Below are 21,322 nucleotides of genomic sequence, written 5' to 3'. Positions count from 1 at the left end.
GACATATTAAATTGTCATATTAGAGATCAAAATAGATTGGAAACTAACTAGATTTGGAAGCTAACAAATCAACAGGCTAATCTACTTGTCAACTCTAAAACAAATAATATTACCAGTTATGAGCCAGCTAAACTGTAAACACCGCGGTAAGATATGGAAGAAATACTTCATCTGGGCTTAATTAAAATATCCTGAAAATTTAGAGTGAAGCTCCTTTAGTGCTACATCTAAAACATGAAATTCCAAACAAGAAAAATCGAGCCCAAGCCAGAATATATTTTCCAAAGGGAAAAACATTCCTTTTTATCACGTAAGTGTATTTTTAAAAGATCATTCCAATTTTAAACCTTTCAAAAATAATGGGATGTTGCTTAAGTGAATAGCCAATTGATTTCTAGGACACAAAATAAGCCATTGCATTTTACTGATGTAGCACTTCTGGTTATAAAGGAACAACTGGCATGACAAATACATCGGAGCTAGTTATGTACCAGTTAACCTTAAATCTGTCTTGGAAGATGAAAGTCAAGATAAAAACCATTTGGTGGGCCGGGGATTTAGCTCAGTGGTTTCGCCGCCTGCTGTGCAAGCGCAAGGACCTGAGTTCAATCCTCGGTACCAAAAAAAAAAAAACAAAAACATTTGGTATCCTGGTAATATCCCAAAAATGCCTAGGAGTGATGGGCATGTCAAGGTTACAAAATCACTGGGAAAAACAAAACTACACAGGAAAATCATATACACATATAACATTTTTAGTATATTCCTGAGAAATACTACCTTTTCATATACATCCTACAGTTACAGTGAAGAACAGCTTATCTGATTTTCAAGATGAGCTCCTCAAATTACTTTGAAAGCCTCTTTTTGGGAGGCAGGGGTTTCTAGGGATTGAACCTGGGGCAGTGGTGGGGAACCAACAGCACACATGTTGTTTTTCTTTTAAGACAGAAGATGTTAATGTAAGTTGTTTGTAAACTAAAACCTCAGTATTCAGCTTTAATTGCAGTGCTGGCACTTTGTGATAAGTATGTGGGTTCTGGGTTGCATTTTGGGGACTCTTCTCTAAAAGGTTTGTCATCACTGACCTTGGGCCTATAAACTAAGCTCTATCCCCAGCTTTTTTATTTTTGAGATAGGGTCTCAAGTCATTAAGTTGCCCAGGCTGGGCTTGGACATGTGACCCTTCTACCTCAGCTTCCTAGAGTTCTAAGATTGCAGACCTGCCCTATTAAGGAAATTATCCCTGGGCTGGGTATTTAGCTCAGTGTTCAATCCCTGGTACCGAAAAAAAAAGAAATTATCCCTTCCTGAGCTGGGTATGTAGAGCAGTAGGTACTGGGTTCTATCTCCAGCACCACAAAACAAATAAATGAATAACTTCTGAACTACTTAGGTTTCTTTCTATATCAATTTTTTAAATAAAATATGCATGAGCACTAATGCCTATTCATAATCTTATATCCTAATTTATATTCATATCTTAAATAGTGCTAAATGCATATTTTTTAAAAATAAGCATTTATTCCAAACAGATGTTCACTTTGTGAGAATTTGTCAATAACTTATATAATTATATAATTTCTATATACTTAAATTTACTCTGCAATTTTTGTGCAATAAAACCACCAAGTGCTTCCTATGTAGTGTTTTCCAAAACAACATTTTTCACAATATTTGGATATGTACCCTCTGGACACTAACATAATAAATCAAGACTCTTGACCTTCAGTTTAAAAAGTGTTACCATTATCATTGTTATATCATAAATGAGAGAACATTTTAATCCAGACATCCCACCCAACCCAAGTGACAATTAAAATGACCAATAAAGATTTTTTAGTAATGGAATAATTTTTTGATGAGGTTTTAAACTCAGGTTTAATACAAGCTTTTATGTTTTATTATTCCATATAAACTGTTGTTTTTTCAGTTACATTCAGTATTTAACACTCTGGAGACTTCAATACGATACTTATAAATTAAGGGATTAATAAACATTACAATAAAAAGTGCAGCCATTAAAAGTACAGCATATTTTTGATTAGGTACAAAGACAGAAAGAGGTTTATACTGAATGAAAAAAGAACACAAGCTAATTATGTAAATATTTCATTGCAAAAAATAACAAAAGGTCTATGAAAAATAAAGTTGTCTCACAGTGATGGAATGAATGACTGAGAAACAGACTAACACTCCTAAAAATTGTTCAAGGTTTTTTTAATCACATGAAAGCATAAATACCTTGCAGGATACAGTTTCTTCTAATGAGATTCAACTTGCTTTTACCCTAATCCTAACCCTTAGTGGCTTCATAAACTAATACCATTAATCTTTCTACTGAGTAAAACATGACCTGGTAATTTTTTTTAGCAGCTTTATTTAGATATAATTAACATACAATAAACTGCACATTTTAACATGTAAACAAGCATAAGCTATCATCTAAATCAATGTAATGAATATATCCATCATGCTAACTCATCACAGGCTTTTTTGCCTACCTCACTACCATCCTATCTCCAGGGAACCACTGATCAGCTGTCACTACAGATCAGTCTGCACTTTCTAGAATTTTATATAAACAAATCATACATACGTATGTAAATTTCTGACTGGCTTCTTTTAGCATTACGATTCATCTATGTTATTACTTCTATCAATATATCACTTGTTCTTAACTGCTGATTAGTATTCAACATCAATATACATTAGCACAATTTGTTTATACTGATTGTTTTCAGTGTATGTACAAATGTTCTATTTCTCTGTTAAATACCTACCAGCGAGTGGCTTGGACACTTGATATATATATATAATTTTTTAAAGCAACTTGTAAACTTTTGTCAAAGCAGTTACACTATTTTAATAAGTCTACCAGGGCTAAATAAGAGACCAAGTCCTCAGGACTTCAGTGTCTTTTTCGTTTCAGATATTCCAATAGGTGTGCAGTGGTATCTTACTGTTGTTTAAATTTGCATTTCCCAATGACTTGTCAATCTATATCTTCTTTGAGGATGTGGCTGTTCATGTATTTTGAACACTTTTTTATTGAGTTATTTTGTTTTCTGTCATAGAATCTGAGAGATCTTTATTTTAGACAAAAGGTTTTTGTCACATATATGGTTTAAAATATTTTCTTTCCGGCTATGATTTATCCATCCAGTCTCTTTCAAGGATCCTTAGTTCTTTTTTATGAGCCTGTAGACCATGTTTTGGTGTTACTTACCTAAGGAAAGCAACAGATACTTTCTTCTACCTTGCTAGTTTTTATGTTTTTATATTTTGCATTAAGCCTATGATCCATTTTGAGTTTATTTTTGTATAGAGTGTGAGGTATAGGTATAAACTTTTTTATATATAAACATCCAATTATTCTAGTACTGTTAAAAGAATCATTCTTTTCCCCCCACTGAGTAGATTTTGCTCTTTTATTAAAATCAGCTGTGTATTACTGAGTTAGTTTCTGGATGATTTCTCAACATTGATACCAATACCACATTGGTTTGATTACTGTAGCTTTATTTAATTTTATTTATTTATTTTTGGTACCGGGGATCGAACTCAGGACCTTGCACTTGCGAGGCAGGCATGGTACCACTTAGCTAAACCCCCAGCCCTACCATAGTTTTATTACAAGTCAGGCAGTATAAGCTACATCTTTTAATTTGGGTTGGCATATACATCCTTTGTATTTTCATATGAATATAAGAATAAGGTTAATTTGTATGCAGTCGCCTGCCAGGATTTTAACTGGAATTGCACTGACTCTATGTCAATTCTGGGAAGACAGGCATTTTAAATTATTTTAAGTATCCATTTGCTTAGGCTTTTAATTTCTCTCAGGAATGTTTCATAGTTGTAAATGTACAGAACTTCTTACCTTTTGTCAGGCTAATCCTTAAGTACTTTTTATTTTTGATGTTAGTATAAACAGTATAATTTTCATTTCAATTTATGACTGTTATGTATGTATCAGTTTCCTATAGCTGCTATAACAAACTAACACACTTAGTGGATTAAAACAAGAGAAATTTATCTTCTTGCAGTTCTGGAGGCAGAAGTCCATACAAGAGGTGCTGAGGTTCATACTCTCTCCAAAAGGTCTGGAGCAGAATCCATTCCATACTTGTAGCTTCTAGTAGCCACCAAGCATTCTTTGCCATTCCTTGGTTTGCAACAATATGACCAATGCCACATCTTCACATCACCTTCTCTGTATGTAATCTCCCTGCCTCACTCTGCTGGGGTTTTTTGCTTGTTTTATTTTCTTAGGATTGGACCCAGGGCCTTTGCCTGAGCTATAACCTAAGCCCTATTTTTTGCTTGGTTTTGTTCTGAAACAGGGTCTCACTAAATTGCTTAGTTGTCCAGCTTAGGTTTGGACTTGCAATCCTCCTGCCTCAGCCTCCCAGAGTGCTGGGATTATAAGCATATGCCACAGCTCTGGGCTCTGCTTTTTGTTTTTGTATATCCTTTTATTGATACATTTTAGGTGTACGATATAATGACATTCATCACTGGAGATTTACACCTTTACATAATCTCTCTTGGTTCTTATTTTTCCCCCTTCCCCTGCCCTGCCTTCAACCCCTCCATCCCTCCCTATTTACAAAGACTTCGTTTCCTTTTTTTCATTTTCTCATATTAATTCCATCCCATTCTTTCCTTTCCCCTACCCCTCCCACTTCCCCTTCACCCCTTTTCTTCCTATTTCACATTATCTATTATACTTTTTAGTCCTTATTTACACTTTCAGTTTCTCACACTAGAGAAACTATTCAGTATTTACACGTGTGTCCTATTTATTTCACTTAAGAGTATCGCCTCAATGTGCATCCATTTAGCTATAAATGTCTCTAATTTCTTGTTTTTGATGGCTGAGTAATACTCCATTTTATTAAAAGAAAAAACACATTTTCTTTATCCAGTCTCCAGTTGATGGGCATTTGGGCTGTTTCCAAGTTTTAGCTATTACAAACTGTGCTGCTATGAACATGGGTGCACACACTCAATCTGGCTCACTTGATGAGTCAGGGTGAATGATCTCAAGATCACTAATTGCATTTTCTAAGACCCTTTTTTCAACTAAGGTAAAGTTCACAGGCTCCGGAGATTACAGTATGAACTATTCAGAACACTACACTATAGAAATAAAATTGAGTTATATATACGGATTTTGTATCGTGCTACATACATAATTATGGCTCTGAAAAAAAGACAATTTCACTTACTCCTTTTTCCAATCTGTAAGTCATTTTTCCTTTCTTGCCTTAATGCACTAACACATAAAACAGCACACTAAATTGAAGTAGTACAAGCAGATAGCCTTGTCTTACCTCTGATCTTAAGAGGAAAGCATTTCATTTTCCAATATTAACAATTTTAGCCATTGGTTTTTCATAGATGTACTCTGTTATGGTAGGGATGTTCCTTTCTATTCCTAATTTGCTGAGAGTTTTTACCAGGAATAGATGTTGGATTTTGTCTGATGCTTTCTATCTACTGATATGGTCATATTGATTTTGCTGGGGTAATATATTTTCAACTGATTTTTAAAATATTGAACGAACCTTAAATTAATGAGACAAGTTACACTTCATGATGTATTCAGTTTGCTAAGATTTCAATTACTAAAAATTTGTTAAGAATTTCTACAACTAAATACAGATGGTTCCCAATATTCAGTTTTCTACTGGTGAAAGGTCTTTGGTTTTGATATCATAGTAACAGAATAAGCTAGGAAGTATTCCATCCTTTATAAATCTTTTTTTGTTTGTGTTGAGTTTGCACTAATTTCTTTCTAAAGTCTTAGGTAGAATTCACCAGGGAAGTCATTTGGGCTTTCTTGTGGAAAGGTATTTAATTACAAATTCCATTTATTTAATGGATTTAGAGCTAATCAAGTTGACCATTACTTCTTGAATGTACTCGGGTAGTTTGTGTCTTTCAAGATTCTTCCATTTCATCTCCTGTCAAATGTATAGCCATAATGTAGTTCATAATATTGCTTTAATAGTCTTATAATATCCGTAGAATCTAATGATTCTATTCCTATTTCAGTTCTGATACTGGTAATTTTGTTTTATACCAATTTTCCTAAGCAATCTGGCTAGATTGTATCAATTTCACAGATCTCCTCAAAGAATCAGTTCTGGTTTCACCAGTTTTACACTATTTTTCTGTTTAATGTTCTATTATCTTTTTTTCTTTTCTTACAGTTTTTTGGGGTTTAATTTGCTTTTCTTTTTATAAAGAATTAAGCTAAGGTCATAGATTTGGGAATCTTAAGTTTCTTATACAGGAATTTGGGGCTATAAATCTTCTTGTGATAACTGACTTAGTGGTATCCCATAACTTTTGATGTTTTCATTTTTATCAAGTTCAAAATACTTTTTTATTTCTCTTTAGATTTTTCTTTGACTTCTGAGTGATTTAAAAGTGTGTACTCATTTTCCAAATACATGAAGATTCTCCAAAAATCTTTGTGTTAATTATTTCTAACATAATTCCATTGTGGTCAGAAAATATATGTTTGATTTATATTCTTTTGTATTTATTGACATTTGTTTCGTTCTTTTTTTTTTTTTTTTTTTTTTTGTACTGGGGATTGAGCTCAGGACCTTACACTTACAAGGCAGGCAGCACCACTGAGCTAACTCCCCAGCCCCCAAAGTTTTTTTTTTTTAGTATCAGGGATCAAACTCATGACCTTGCACTTGCAAGGCAGGTGCAGTGCCACTGAGCTAAATCCCCTACCTTGGTCAGTGTTCTTTAAGTGCACCTGAAAAAAATATGCATTTGGATGTTGCTGGGCACAGTGTTCTATAAAGTGTTAATCAGAACAAATTGGTTTTTAGAGTAATTCGTCCCCTATCCCCTTACTGATTTCCTCTCTCTCTCTCCTATTGAGATAAGAGTGTTGAAATTCCTATTTCTCCTTGCAATTCTATCAGGCTTTGGTCTCATGTATTGTGAAGCTGTTATTAGCTGCACAAATATTTACGAATGGAATATCCATCCTTTTGATGAACTTGACAGAGAAATTACTATCTCCAGTAATATTTTCTTCCTTCAAATCTAGTATGTCTGACATAAATATAGCTACATGAGCTTTCTTTTGACAAGCTTGGTATAACTTTCAACCTTTTTATCATTTTAAAGTAGTTTACTTTTTAGCTTCATATAGTTGAATCTTGCATGTTTTTTATTCCAGTCTGCAAAACTGCCTGCTATTGTGATGTTTAGACAATGCACATTTAATGTGAGTAGTAGTAGTATGACTGGATTCAAACCTATCATCTTGTTTTTTGTTCCATCTGATGTCCTTTGCTCCCTTTTTTGTCTTTGAGATTAACTAAGTAATATTTTATTTTATCTCCTCTTGACTTACTAGCTGAAATTCTTCTATTATTATAGCGGTTGCCTTAGGTTTTAAAGTACTAATCTTTATCACCAACTGTCCTAGACTACTAAGACTATAATAACAAAATATCAGACATTAACAATAGAAATCCATTTGCTCAGAGTTTTACAAGCAAGAATTCTAAGATCAAGGTACCACCAGGGTGGCTTCCTATGAGACCACACTCTGCTTCCTAGATGGCTGCCTTTTCAATGAATCTTCACATTGCCCTTTCCATGTGTACTCCCAGTCCAAGTGTGTCTCGCTTCCTCATTTTATAAGGAAGGACTACAGTCATTCTTGCTTAGGGCCCCATCCTTATGTCTTCATTTAACCTCAATTTCTTCTTCAAAGGCCCAATCTCCAAATACAGTCCCAAAGTGGGTTAAGGCTTCAACATATATGAAGGGAGGTGTGCATAATTCAGTATATATAACACTATCATCCAGTCCTATTACTACAGATATGAGATATTATATTTTTCATTTCTACCCTCAGACATTTTGCTGTCATCATACTGTTCATGTTAAGACCCTATAAGCTCACTGTTACTATTTTTGCTTTTAACAGTTAATTATCTTTCAAAGCAAATTAAATTTTAAAGAAAAGCATTTCTTATATATACAGTTACTATTTCAAGTGTTCTTCATTCCTTTGTGTAGGTCCAGATTTCCACATGGTAACATTTTCTTTCTGGTTAAAGTATTTCCTTTAATATTTACTGAAGTATATATCTGTTGGTGATGAATTCTTTAAAATTCCTTTAGAATATTTGAAAGTCTTTTCACTTTTTAAAAAATTTTCTGTGCAGTGCTGGAGACCAAACCCAGGAGCTCATGCACACTAGGTAAGTGTTCTAGCAATGAACTATACACCTAGTTTTTTCACTTTTTATCACAAGAAACAGCACATTTTACTATCTTTCACTAAAGATAACATCTTAAATAACCGTAACACATTTTCAAAACCATAAAATAAACATGTATAATAATTTTAACTAAACTACATGACTAATTTGAATTTCACCTGTTTTCATATGCACTGATTTTTATACGGTATTTTTTCCAAATACATAATTCTAAGCTGACATTTTTTTCTTCTTGTATTTTAAATACAGGTACTATATTGTAATCTGGTTTATAGTACTTTTTAAATTTTTTTTTTACTTTTATTAGTACTGTACATGTTTACAATGCGTAATGATAACATTCACTGTGGCGAACTGGTATATGTACATAACACATTTCAATTTTTTCCTTTCTCTCTACCCCCTTTTATTTTGCTGGCATTAGATTATTTATAGAAACTTATAAAGTTAATTATCATATATGATTCAAAACCAGACATAATAGGCCAAAACACATATAAAACATGTAAGACAATTATACTAGGTCAAGGTACACTTTTAGATATGTTTGTGCTGGATTACAATAATTTCTTTTTCTTTTTGCCTATTATCTTTTATTTCATACTATATATATGTTAAGTTTTTCATATAAGAAAAACCATGCAATATTTAATTGTATGTCTGAGTTACTTGACATTATGATCTCAAGGTGCATCCATTTTCTTACAAATGACTCAAGTTTATCCTTCTTTATGATAGAGTAGTACTCCATTGTGTATAAACACATTTTCTGTATCCATTCATCTGCTGATGGATATATGTCCGTGCTATTTCCAGGATTTAGCTATTATGAATTATGCTGCTATAAACATGAGTATTCACACATCACTGTAGTATGATGTCAATAACTCTTTGGGGAAGAAGGTTTATAATATTTCTAATGCAAAATCTGCTATCATTATCTTTGTTCTGTTAAAAATGGGTTTTTTTTTCCTTAGGTCTGTTGCTTTGATATGGCTTGATATAAATTTTTTTGTATTTCTGGAGCTTATGGTTCACTGGGCTCCTTTGATCTGTGGATTTACAGTTTATATCAAATATGGAAAATACGTGTTCATTCTTTTTCAGAATATTCTTTCTTTACAATCTACCTGCTCATCTTTAGAGACTCCAATTACATATATACCAGGTGTTGGGGTTTAGATCAAGAATGTACCCCAAAGACCTCGTGTACTCGCATGTGGGACTTTTGGAAAGGTAATGGACTACAGGGGTGCTATACTCCCTGGTAATCGGCTGAGTGTGCTGTTGGGAGACAGGGTCTGGTACAAAAAGGCAGATCACTGAGTGCACAACCTGAAAGGGTCACTTCTCGGCTCCTCCCTTCTCTCTCTGCTTCCTGGCCACTGTGACACGAGCAACTTTCCTCTGCTCAGGCCCTTCCACCATGCCCTTCTGCCTTGGAGACAGCCAATGATGGACTGTTAACTGTGAGCCAAAATAAACCTTTCCTTTAAGTTGTGGGTGTTGGGAATGTGTCCCAAAGATGGGAAAGTAATTAAAACACTAGGCCATTTGATGTTACCCCACACCTTTTTTTTTTTAAAGTTTCTATTGCTATACATTCAAGTTCCCTACACTCTTCTTCTCCAAAGCCTAGTCTATTAATTCCAAAATCTAATCTACCAATCCCATCCAATCTATTTTTGTTTAAGACACTGTAGTTTTAAACACTCAAAAGTTTAGTTTTCAGACACATATTCCACATCTATACTTACATGTTTAATCTTTCCTTTAGTTTCCTAAACATACGCAATTCTGTTATAGTAATGGTTTTGATGTTGGTGTACAGTTTCTGTATTACTTCTGGGTGAATTTTGATTGACCGCATCTTCTTCTCTCTATGGATTTTAATTTCCTACCTCTTAATTTGACAGAGTAACAAATATTATGACTTTGATATCCTTTGGTGCTGTATTCCTTTTTTTTTTTGGAGACAGAGACTCATGCTGTGGTTCAGGCTGCCCTTGGCCTTGAACTATGTAGCCAGGCTAGCCTCAAATTCATGGGGATCCTCCTGCCTCAGTCTCCTCAATGCTGGAATTATAGGGGTGTACCACTATGCTCAGCTTGGTACTGTATAAATATCTTTGGCCATTGTTCTTCATTGTAGTTAAGCTGCTTAAAAACTAGTTTGATCCTTTCAGGTCTTCCTTTTAAACTTTGTAGGATGGATTAGGAAAGCATTTATCTTAAGGCTAACTTGGCCCCAATAGTGAGGTAAATGCCTTCCTCATTACCCTACTTGATACTTCATAAATTATGAAGTTTTCCATGTTGGCTGGTGGGAATAAAAGTATTCTTCATCTTGTATGAGCTCTGAGAATTGTTTCCTGTGATCTTCTAAAGAATTTATTTTCCCAGCTTGAATAACCTCATTAACATCCTGTGATCCATCAGATCTCACAGACTCAAAGGAAACACTTTGCAAATCTTCAGCATTTTCACTGTGTGAGGGATGAACCCTCTTCACTACTTTTTCTTCCAAACTGTAGTCAGTTAGGCTGCTGTGGATTTTCATTTTGGCTTCTTCAATTCAGACAAATCATCAGGCTCTTCCAGAGTTCCTTCTCCCTGCACCAGGCATGGCAGTCTCCCAAAGCACTAAACAGGGAGTAATCACAGCTCCTACTTCATTTGTTTTCTATCTTTCAGGAATCGCTGAGCTTCACTGCCTAATAAGTTTTGAAAATTATTGTTTGTATATTTTGTTTAGTTTTTTAGTTGTATATGAAGAGAAGTCCAATCCCCATTCTTCCATGTTGTCCAAAGATGAATCTATTAGCAATATTTTCAAAACAAACAAAAATTTCTTATTCAAGCTTATCAATATATAAAATTCAGCCAACACTTTCTTGGTTACATCAGACATCCACTAGCATAGAGGTGTTTTGTAACTACCATTTCAAACAACTTATGAGCAAATCAATGCACTTCTTTATAAAGTTAGTTTTCAAGGTTTTATGTGCTTTATGTATAACATCTTTCCTAAATATTATACTTCAATTATTCTTTTGATAATGCCAACATGTTTGAAGCTCCAAGAAACAGAATCTATTCTACAATCTAAATATTTCTCAAATTCAACTACTTCTACTGGCATCACTGTCAGTGCCTTAGTCTAGGCCACAATCAGCTCTATTAGGTTTACTGCAACAGGATCCCAATTGACCAGACTCTAGGCTTTCTCATCTCAGTTATCTCCTGTGTTTCAGCTGAGAGAGAAAGCAACAAACAAAAGAAAAGGAGGAACAAGAAGAAAGAGAAAGGGAAAAAAGGAAAGTTTTCTTTGATAACTTTATGATTGAAATATAATCACACTACTAGGTCAAGACATTGCTGTCTTTGGCTAAATTAGGCTAATTTATAATATATATATATATATATAATATTAATACTAATCTTTATCTTCTCTTTTTTCCAAAACCAGTCTCAAATCTTCCATCATCATTACTTTTTTGTTCCTCTTTTTGGGGTGACAAAGGGAGCATAGTTGGGACTAACGTAAAAGATTCAGGTCGTGTGTGTGTGTGTGTGTGTGTGTGTGTCCCCTGCAAAAGCAAAGAGCACTGAATTATTCAGGAATGTAGAAAACAGAAGCTAATAGGGAAAAAGGCATAAAAATACAAGATTCATGGATGTAAAGGGCAGCTCTATTCAGGCCTATTTTTACTACTCTTTCATGTTCATAAATAACACACAATAAAGAGGAAGAGAATGGGATGGAAAGGAGAAGTCAACTGGTAACCAAAACCTCCAAGTTTACATTTCCACAGATTAAAAACTAGTAATAATAATAATGGGTTATTTCCCCTTATTTCAAGCATATCCAAATATGGTCAATTTAAGATTTATTATTAAAATATACTCATCTTCTGGGTTATTCAGAAACTGATCTATTTTAAAACTGTCAAGTTTTATCTCCTAAGTTAAAAGTAATACCTAAATATTATTGCTTTTGCAAAAGTAGTCTAGTAATAGTTTAGAAATATTCTGAACCAAACTAGGCCCTCTGATTTAAGCATCCCAACAGAATAAACATGATTTTCTAAATCAGATAAAATTGGTAGAGTTAACAGAAGAAAACTGATCACTAATATTTCCAATAGATTTATATCAATGTTTCTTTAAATAACTTTAAGGGGAAAATAGTATGTGGATATTAGAATCTGTCAAAATGAAGATCAATTAATAGCAAGCCTTATATTATGACAGAATAAAACAAAACTTTTCAGGAGCTCAGCATAAAGTAATTCTCTCTATATAATAGCCTGAAGGTATAGGCACCTAAATTTCCAAAGATATTTGCTAGTTCATACTTTACAAAGTTTGTCAGAAATTGGTACTATTAGAAACATTCCTAGTAATTTAGTATATCCTTCTTAATGACAGTTTGATAATATGTGTCAAAATGAGAAATACGGATGCCCTTTTACTTAGCAAATTCACATCTACAGATAAGAGATAAGAAGAAAACTGACACAAATAGAAAATACTGTTTAGCACAGTATTTTTAATTTTTTTTTTTGCTTTTAAAAAAACCCTAAAATATCAGTGGAAAGTCTGGTTATGTGGATCACAGTACATACAATAGTATGTAATTATTAACAATTATGTGGATTGATATATTTTTAAATAATGTGGAAAACAGATCTCTAATACTATTGAGTAAAAATGAAATGAAGTAAAACCAAATTTAAGGTGCAATGCAGCAATAATGGTTTGCTTATGCCTGGGACAAAAGGCTGGCAGGAAGTATGTGTGCAGACAGACATTTGTATAAAATTTTTAAAAAAACTAAAAGACACTGAAACATTAACAAAGATACTACCTCTAGGTGGTGAGGTGCTGAGAGTATTTTTGCTTTCTTCTTCGTACTTTTCAGGTGTGCCCGCACTTTTTCAGTAAACACTGGTCATTTTTAGAAATAAGATTTTTTTTAAAAAAGATTTCAGATTTATAAATCGTGAAGCCACTTGCACCATTACCTTTCATTTGCATATCATCACTGAAAGGAGTGGTATTATCATGAGAATTCACATAAAATAGGTAACATCTAAACTGAGACCAGCAGAATGAATACACATGAAAAGAGGAAGTCTGTATCTGAGAAATAGATGTTTAAATCAAAACCGGGTGACTTAAAAGTCTGAAGTTATTTACATATCAAAGTGCTCCAGTAACAGCAACCATTAAGTCACAGGGTGATCATATCACCTAGTTCATTCCCAATACAGTACTACTCTCCTCAAAAGGAACAAAAGTATGCATTTAGATTGGTCAAAGAGTAGTCCAGAAAAGTGAGACTATCACAGAATTGAAAGTAGCAAGAATTACTGAATAAAACTACAAGTATTTCCTATATACTTATGCAAGTCTTCTATCCATAGTTATATGATAAAATCATTTGTCTCATTCCACAACAAGTAGAGATTTAGAAGCATTTTTCTTAACCAAGAATTCTGTCATATTTAGTCATAAAGTTAACATATATTAAGATTTTCACATTTCTTTCCGCAAATACTATGTCATAAAACTGCACCAAGGAAAATGTAAGAAGATGTATGAAGCATTACATTTCAGGACTAACAGGCCAAATACTCGTCTAACTAATAATTACTAGTTGAGGTTCATTCATTTGATTATTTAAATAATAACTAAAAGTCACTGTGCTGGGCACTTTGCAATGCACTGTAGAGAAGACATGTAAATCACAGGTCTGTGTTCTACCAATTCATAGGTTGGCACTTCACAGTTATAGATTATATCCTGAACTCAATATTCTTTCAACAGCGCAGAACATAGATGCAAAAAAAAGTGCTGTATGTACAATATGCCACATATTGTTAGCATATATGACAAGTTATATAAATGATTAATTAGAATATGGTCAATGCTAGGAAAAAGTGAGCAAATGCTATCTAATTAGATCATTAAACCATATGCTTGAATTGAATCCTCAAATGACAAGTCTACTAAATGAAAACAGAGAAAACAGTACACCAGCCAATTACATGTTCAAAGCCTGAAGCTCAAAGAGCGTGGAATTTCTCAAGGAACTGAAAAGACACTGTAAGTAGTTTGGTTAAGTCTGCAGTACTAAACAAGAGCAAGCTCAAAAGCACCTTCTATGCTTTCTTGTGGAATGTGGTCTTTTTCTCCTACTAACACAAGACTAGAAGATAGGTAAGAAAGTAGTGGTTTCAGAGAAGATTAAAAGCAGAAAACCAGGGAGGGGGATTTAGCTCAGTGGTGCCATCACCTGCCTCACAAGCACAAGGTCCAGAGCTCAATCCCAGTACCCCCCACCCCCCACAAAAAAGTCTCTTTCAAAAGCGGAAAACCAGATAAGAAACCATAATAGTAATAGTTGCAGTAAGAAGTACAGGTAGACCTAAATTATAATTCAGTAAAAGTGAAGACAATTTCAAAGTAGTGCAAGCAACAGTTCTTCGTGGATAACGCAAGTGGCAGGTAAAACAGAAGTCATGAAAAGCTCACAGACACTTAGGGCTATCAATAAACTAGAAAATGGGCATATAGTTGTGAGTATGAACAGGTTGGTATAAATGAGCAAGTTTTTAGGAAAATATATGGTTATTTTCAACATGTTGAATTTGAAGCCTTATACAAAGAAGTTCAAAATGAGCTAGAAATAAAATATTTACCGTGACTGCAAAAGACTAGAAGAGAGAAAAAAAATCTGGGAGTCATGGAAGAGTCGTTGAGAGCAAGACAAAAGACAAGAAGTTTTGAGGGGAAAAAAAATGAAGAACAATCTAAGAGCTAAGAGAAAAAGTTAGAGAAAGAGAGAGAGAGGAAGAGGAAGAGGAGGAGGGAGAAGAAGAGGAAGAGGAGGAGGGGGGAAGGAGGAGGAGATGACAATGCCAACTGCAGGAGAAGTCAAGTAAGAACACCACTAGTAACTGGCAATCAAAACCAGATGATACCAGTAACTGGTATCAAAAAAACAGCGGTGTGGGTCAGGGATTTAGCTCAGGGGTTCTGCCGCCTGCCTCATAAGCGCAAGGTCCCAAGTTCAAATTCAATCCCCGGTACCAAAAAAAAAAAAAAAAAACAGTGGTGAAAGGGAAAGGGAAAATACTGAAAACTACAGGATGAAAGAAAGTGAAAAAAGAGCCACAACAAGTAGAAACCACTCCCCAAACTACTGCCCAGTTGCCTAAAGGTACTGACTAGTGAACATTTCCTTGTAGAAGAAATCTGTTCTGCAGCTCACCAATTAACAGGAGAGACTTAATCACGGCAGGTTTATAAGCTAGAAGAATCAAGAGAGACTAAGGAAAAATTGAAGCGTTAAATAAAAGAATAAGTTGCCAGAAGGAAGAAGGATGTCTTTCAGAGGATATAATAAAGGAGACAGGAAGAAATATAGCAAGAAAGGATATGCACAATTGTAGATAGGTAGAAAGCACAAGAAACCATTCACTCTCAATGGCCTTTTTTGTTTTGGTCTCTTTGAAGAACACTTGTGGCCCTTACTCAAAAATGCAAGGGAGGGTGAGTGAGGTTTGAGAAAAAATGTTCAAGGTTTAGAAGAGCAACTATAGAGAAGGGGGAAAGAGGGGAGGGAAGAAGGAAAAGGTAGGACAGGGAGTATATTTACAGTAAGGCCACTGCAGCTGCATTTGTAGCTCTATAACTTAAGTACCAAGAAACTAAAATCTAAGCAGAAGAGATTGAAAATTTACATTTATAAAAGCCAATCTATTCCATCGAAAGCCTAAATTTTCCCATTTTTAGGATATGAAGACTAAAAATCACCTGAAGTAACAGCTAAACCCAATGAGTAACAAGACTGAAGGGTATCCAGTAAGTTTCCAAAATCTTCCTGAGATCTTGAAAGCACCAATTATAAGCAACCAGGATTCACAAGAGAATTTATGAGCCATGAGATTTTAATGTGAGCCTTATTTTTTTTATAAGAAATACTATTTAATCCCAGTCTGAAAGGATAAAAGTATCATAAAAAGAGATAGTGACAAGCAGCTAATGAAGTCAGATAGATCCTCTAACACATCCAACAGTCCAATAGTTCTTATTCACGTATACCATTTTTCTGGGTAAAGGAAAAATAATACTACTACTTCTAATGTATGACTTATAACTCCATTATTTTAAAAAGCATGAGACAACGTGAACATTATTAATTTAAAATATTTATTTGTATTTCTTTAATATATTGATATATTTAATATTTATTAACATTTATTTTTAGGTAAATCTTAACTTGCGATACTATGGCAAGTTTACAAAATCATGATTTCCCCAATCCTTTCACTCAAGTTGATACCTAATTCTCACATGAAGAAGCATACTAAGTTATTCCTTCAAAAACTAAGGGGATTTAAAACTAAGTTTTGAAAATATTCAAGTCAGTATTAGAATGTAAGCCCCCAGAGAGATCAAATGTTAGTCTTCCATTCTAAACATACCATGATATACCATCACATGTGTATGACTGTTACAGACTGCACCCTAAATAAAGACAAAGTTCAATTTCAGGAAGTTAAGTACAACTAGAAGAATGAACATTTATTTAGTATCTATTATGTGCTTGAAAATTTGAATCCTTGCAACAATTCTAGAGTAGGTGATAAACTATTTCAACTTCAAGCAAAGACATTTGAACTGTGTAACCACAAAAAATATGAAGGACCTTGAATTCACATTTAGACTGTCAGATCGAGGGAGGGGTAATCAGCTTAGGCAGAGACTAAAGGGAAAGATCAAAGTGAATTTGTACTTTGGTGAAATAAAGTGTTGCTGATGTGGCATCTCATGTGATCTTCTGCTTGGTGTTTTGGCTGAGAGCTTGAGAAAAATACAAAACAGAGACATTTTATCACTAAACAATGTTTAGAAGTAGTTAGGACTATTATAGGGTTCAGATGATTTAAAAATGTAAAAAATATGTACTAAGACAAAGTTAAACTTTTGAGTTTTAAAAAAATGGAAGATCTCTAACATTCCAAAAGAAATAACCATCTTAAGCAGGTTGCAGTGGTTCACATTTGTAACCCTAGGAGTGAAAAAATAAAAAGGGATGAGGATGTGGTTCAGTGGTAAAATGCCGTTAGGTTCAGGTTCCAGTACTGCAAAAAAGAACCACTGTATGTTCTAAATCTTTTTGATACTAACAATAATATGCAATGGTAACATTTGGTGGCTATGAACCCCATCGAAACCTGTGATCCATTTTTTAAATATACAAAGTATGATAATTATGTACAACATACTAATAAAAATACAATTACTGAAAAAATAAAATGTACTTAAGCTAAAAATCAAAAAGTCTGAGAAAAATTACCACAAATTGTACATATTGTGCAATAAAAGAAAATTAAAGTGACATAAAATTAAGCAAAGTATTTTAACAATACAGAAATACTAAACATGAGCCAATTCTCAAATATTTACAAATCCAGTGGAAAAAGACAAATAATATAATTAACACAAAACAAAAATATTAACACAAAACTGCTAAATATCAAGTATTGTGAAAACAGTATATATGCATGTATGTTTCCCCCAGATGTTTGGACAAGTATTCAGAGAGAAGGTAGCATTTAGCAATCTCCTTAAAGGAGGGAATATTTTTTCCAGGCTCAGTTAAAAATGATGTAGGAAAGATGAAAGTACAGACAACTGACAATGTATTTCATATTAAATGCAATAGAAAAAAAAAATCCCAAAAAAGTAGAGTATGTTGACAGATAGGGTGATGTAGTATAACCCCAGAAAGAGAGGACAGGACAGACCCGAAAGGATTTAACCAAACATTCAGAAGAAGATGTTCATGTGTAAGACACGAAGTATGTCAGTGGTGATTTTAAAAAGAAAAGAAAAAAGAAGAAACCAGAGACTTTTTAAAGAACTGAGATTAAAAGAAAACAAAGGAAAAAGGAAAAAAAGGAGATTAAAAGGAAAATCTCAAGATTTAAAATTAAACAGATTTTAGCTAGAATCCTAACTCTACCGATTACTAGCATTAGGCTTTTCTAAAGTACAATGTCTGTACTTATCAAGTGGGGGAAATATGCATTCTTGTTATAAAGACTTAATACACAAGCAAATGTACATTGTCCAGTGTTTTAATTTTCAATTAGTGAGTAGACAAATCCAGTAATACCCTTAAGAAGTGGTGGAAATTAGGAGATACCAGGGAAGAAGTCAGATATTTAGCCTCACTGGCTAGGACAATGACAATGCCATTAACTGAAAAAGAAGAAGAGGTAGATCTAGAGAACAAAAAAAACAATTTTTAGACAGATTTGCTGTGATAGTGGGATACAGATCTACACCCACAGACAACGGAAAGCATGAAAAATCTGAGTCTTGAACTCAGAAGACAACTCTAAAAAATAAAATTTCAGGGACTAACAACACAGAAGAAAAAGCAAAGAACAAGTGAACCAAGAAAAGGCAAGCACAAGGAGCCAGATAAGAGTAAAGAGCACAAAAAGGAAAAGGTTTCAAAAGTAGAAAGGTAGTCAACAGTATTAAGTAATGGTAAAACTGTTACATTTGGCAATTTTAAGACTCCTGGAAATCTGCCAGTAGCTTCAGTAAAATTTTGGTGACACCAAATTGCAGACATTTGAAGAATGAATGCATGGTAAAGAAATGAGAGAAAGAACAGAAGATACTCCACGGGTTCCTACTTGGGAACTGTACATACACAGTAATAGGAATCAAATAGTTTTATCAGCATTTCACACAGTGACATAAAGAGTAAAATACCCTCTACAAAGCTTTCAAAGACTATGCAATATATGCTTCTTCCATTCTCTAGCAGTTCCAAACATACACATTATAAAATGAAAATATGTATCACTATTTTATAAATGTCATGTTTGGTAGGTAAGCTCTTTCATATCATGAGATTCTTGATCAAAAGGAAATAAAAAGATTACAAATAATAAAAGGTTAGAGATTATGGGATTCTTTAGAGAAATATGGCACTGAAGAGAATACACACAATATGAATGATTATATTATATTACTGAGTTAAAACTTCATACAGAGATCTTATTCTTAAATTTTTTATGGATTACAGTGGAACCTTGACTTCCAAACTCAATTTGTTCTGGAGGGCTGGTTGTAACTCATGTTGGTCAATTGAAAGCTCAAGCTCCTCTACACAGCCTTCAAAGTCTCTCTCTTCTGTACACAGGCAGATCTCAGTGTCCGTAGAGAGACACTGGCCCAGGATTTCTCAATTAAGCCCACACAGGAAAGGACGTTGTAATGTTTCTTTCAGAACTCTTTAAGAATTAAATCTATATTTGAGACCATCTGGAAGCACAGGCGGCTGGCATTCGGGTCATAACTCAAGACTTAGTATGTAAGTTAAAACTAAAATTCCAATCGTAACCCAGGTTGTTCATGTTAGGCCAATCATACCTTGAGGGTCCACTGTAGATGGTTTGATTTTGTTTCCTAAAATTGGGATAGGCCAAGGTACTGGGTCAAAATTAAGAAATGAATGTAAAGAAATGTTTAAAGTTCCAGAAAGTAAATTAAAAATCACTGAGAAAAAGATAATCACAAAGAAACAGGACTGATGCTCCAGAGTCATGCCTAAGTTATTGCCCATGTGTAGAAAACTATGTTAACATTTTCATTCTCAAAGTAAGTTGCACTACCAAAGTTCAATTAACCAACTAGATAATTAAACCAATTCCAGTTCTAGTGCAACTAGAGCTGTGTCATATAGAAATTAAGGAATTTTTGAGTCTGCCCAACACAAGGTTCAAATTTCTGTTCTCCCAGTGACTGTTTAACCTTAATGTTACTTAGCTTCTCTGAAGAAGTTTCTTCATTTTTCAGTAAATTTATGCCATAAGCTATTATGAAGAGCAAAAGAATATATATACAGAGTTTAGCAGAGTGTCTGGCACAAGGTAACCATTTAAGAAACACAGCTATAATCATTAAAATGAAATATAAATATTTATAAATATAAAACAATATTAAAGGGTAATCATAAAATATCAATATTTATAAATACAAAACAATATTAAAAGGTAATCATCAAACAAGGTCAGGAAAATCGGCATAGGATTGCTTTATAAAAAGTATTTTTCTTCTACAACAGAAAGATAAAAACTCCAATAGATAAAGATACAGTATACTGACATACTCTGCTTTGAATAAACTACTCCTAGGTCCCCAGTTTAAGGAATCCACAATGACAGTAAAAAAGACTAGATAGGTTATTTCTCAATACTTCAACAAGTGACTCATAATGTAAGGCATTTTTGAGATTATAAACATCTAAATTCAGAATCTAACATTCCTTATGTCTTTAAAAAATAAAACATAACTCAAGTTAGGCCCTATAGTAACCTAATGATCTTCCAAGCTATACTAAAAAGAATCCCTTCAGAACTGCCACTAGAATAGCAAAGGGCAGTTGTAGAGAGGTCCAATAGCTTATACCTCTGCAATGATCAGTATTCTACCCTACAACCTACAAATAGTTTCAGTTTCACTTTTATATATCCTTACATAGTGTAGGCCCAATTTATTTTTAGATTTTCGTTTTAAAACTGAAAATAATTACATTAACCCATATCAAATCTCTCTTCCAATCTCAAAGACAAGAAAAACTCAGTTAAAACTATATTGGTATTCATAATTAACACATCCAAAATTTTCCAATGAAATTTTAAGTGCTGTACATATATGATTATGTGGAACTGTTTTATGTTTTATTTTTCTCTTTATCTTGAGAAAAGCACTTCCAAAATTTTAGGTTGGACAAACACCACATTTTGCACTATTTTTAGAATAATTTTGTTATTCTTGTGCCTAAGGCAACAGAAGTATCACTACTATATTAATATTAAACAAAACAAAGTAATGTAGAACCTCTTTAGAACATAAGGTTAGAGACAAATAAAATCAAGTTATTAACTTTGTTATACCTTTTTTGTTATGATACATATATTTGGGATTGTAGGTTTTGATTAAGAATATATTTT

General features: G+C 33.6%; 1 protein-coding gene across 8 annotated transcripts in view; it reads right to left on the bottom strand.

Moving 5' to 3' along the window:
• The window catches only part of Pan3 (poly(A) specific ribonuclease subunit PAN3), a 140,165-nt gene that overhangs the window by 69,715 nt on the left and 49,128 nt on the right, over positions 1–21,322 (bottom strand). The gene's annotated exons all lie outside the window — the stretch shown is intronic.

Source organism: Heterocephalus glaber, unplaced genomic scaffold, assembly GCF_053883595.1.
Source record: "Heterocephalus glaber isolate CG9 unplaced genomic scaffold, H.glaber_assembly_v1.0 deba00001719, whole genome shotgun sequence".
NCBI lineage: Eukaryota > Metazoa > Chordata > Mammalia > Rodentia > Bathyergidae > Heterocephalus > Heterocephalus glaber.
This window is presented reverse-complemented; position numbering and strand designations above follow the sequence as displayed.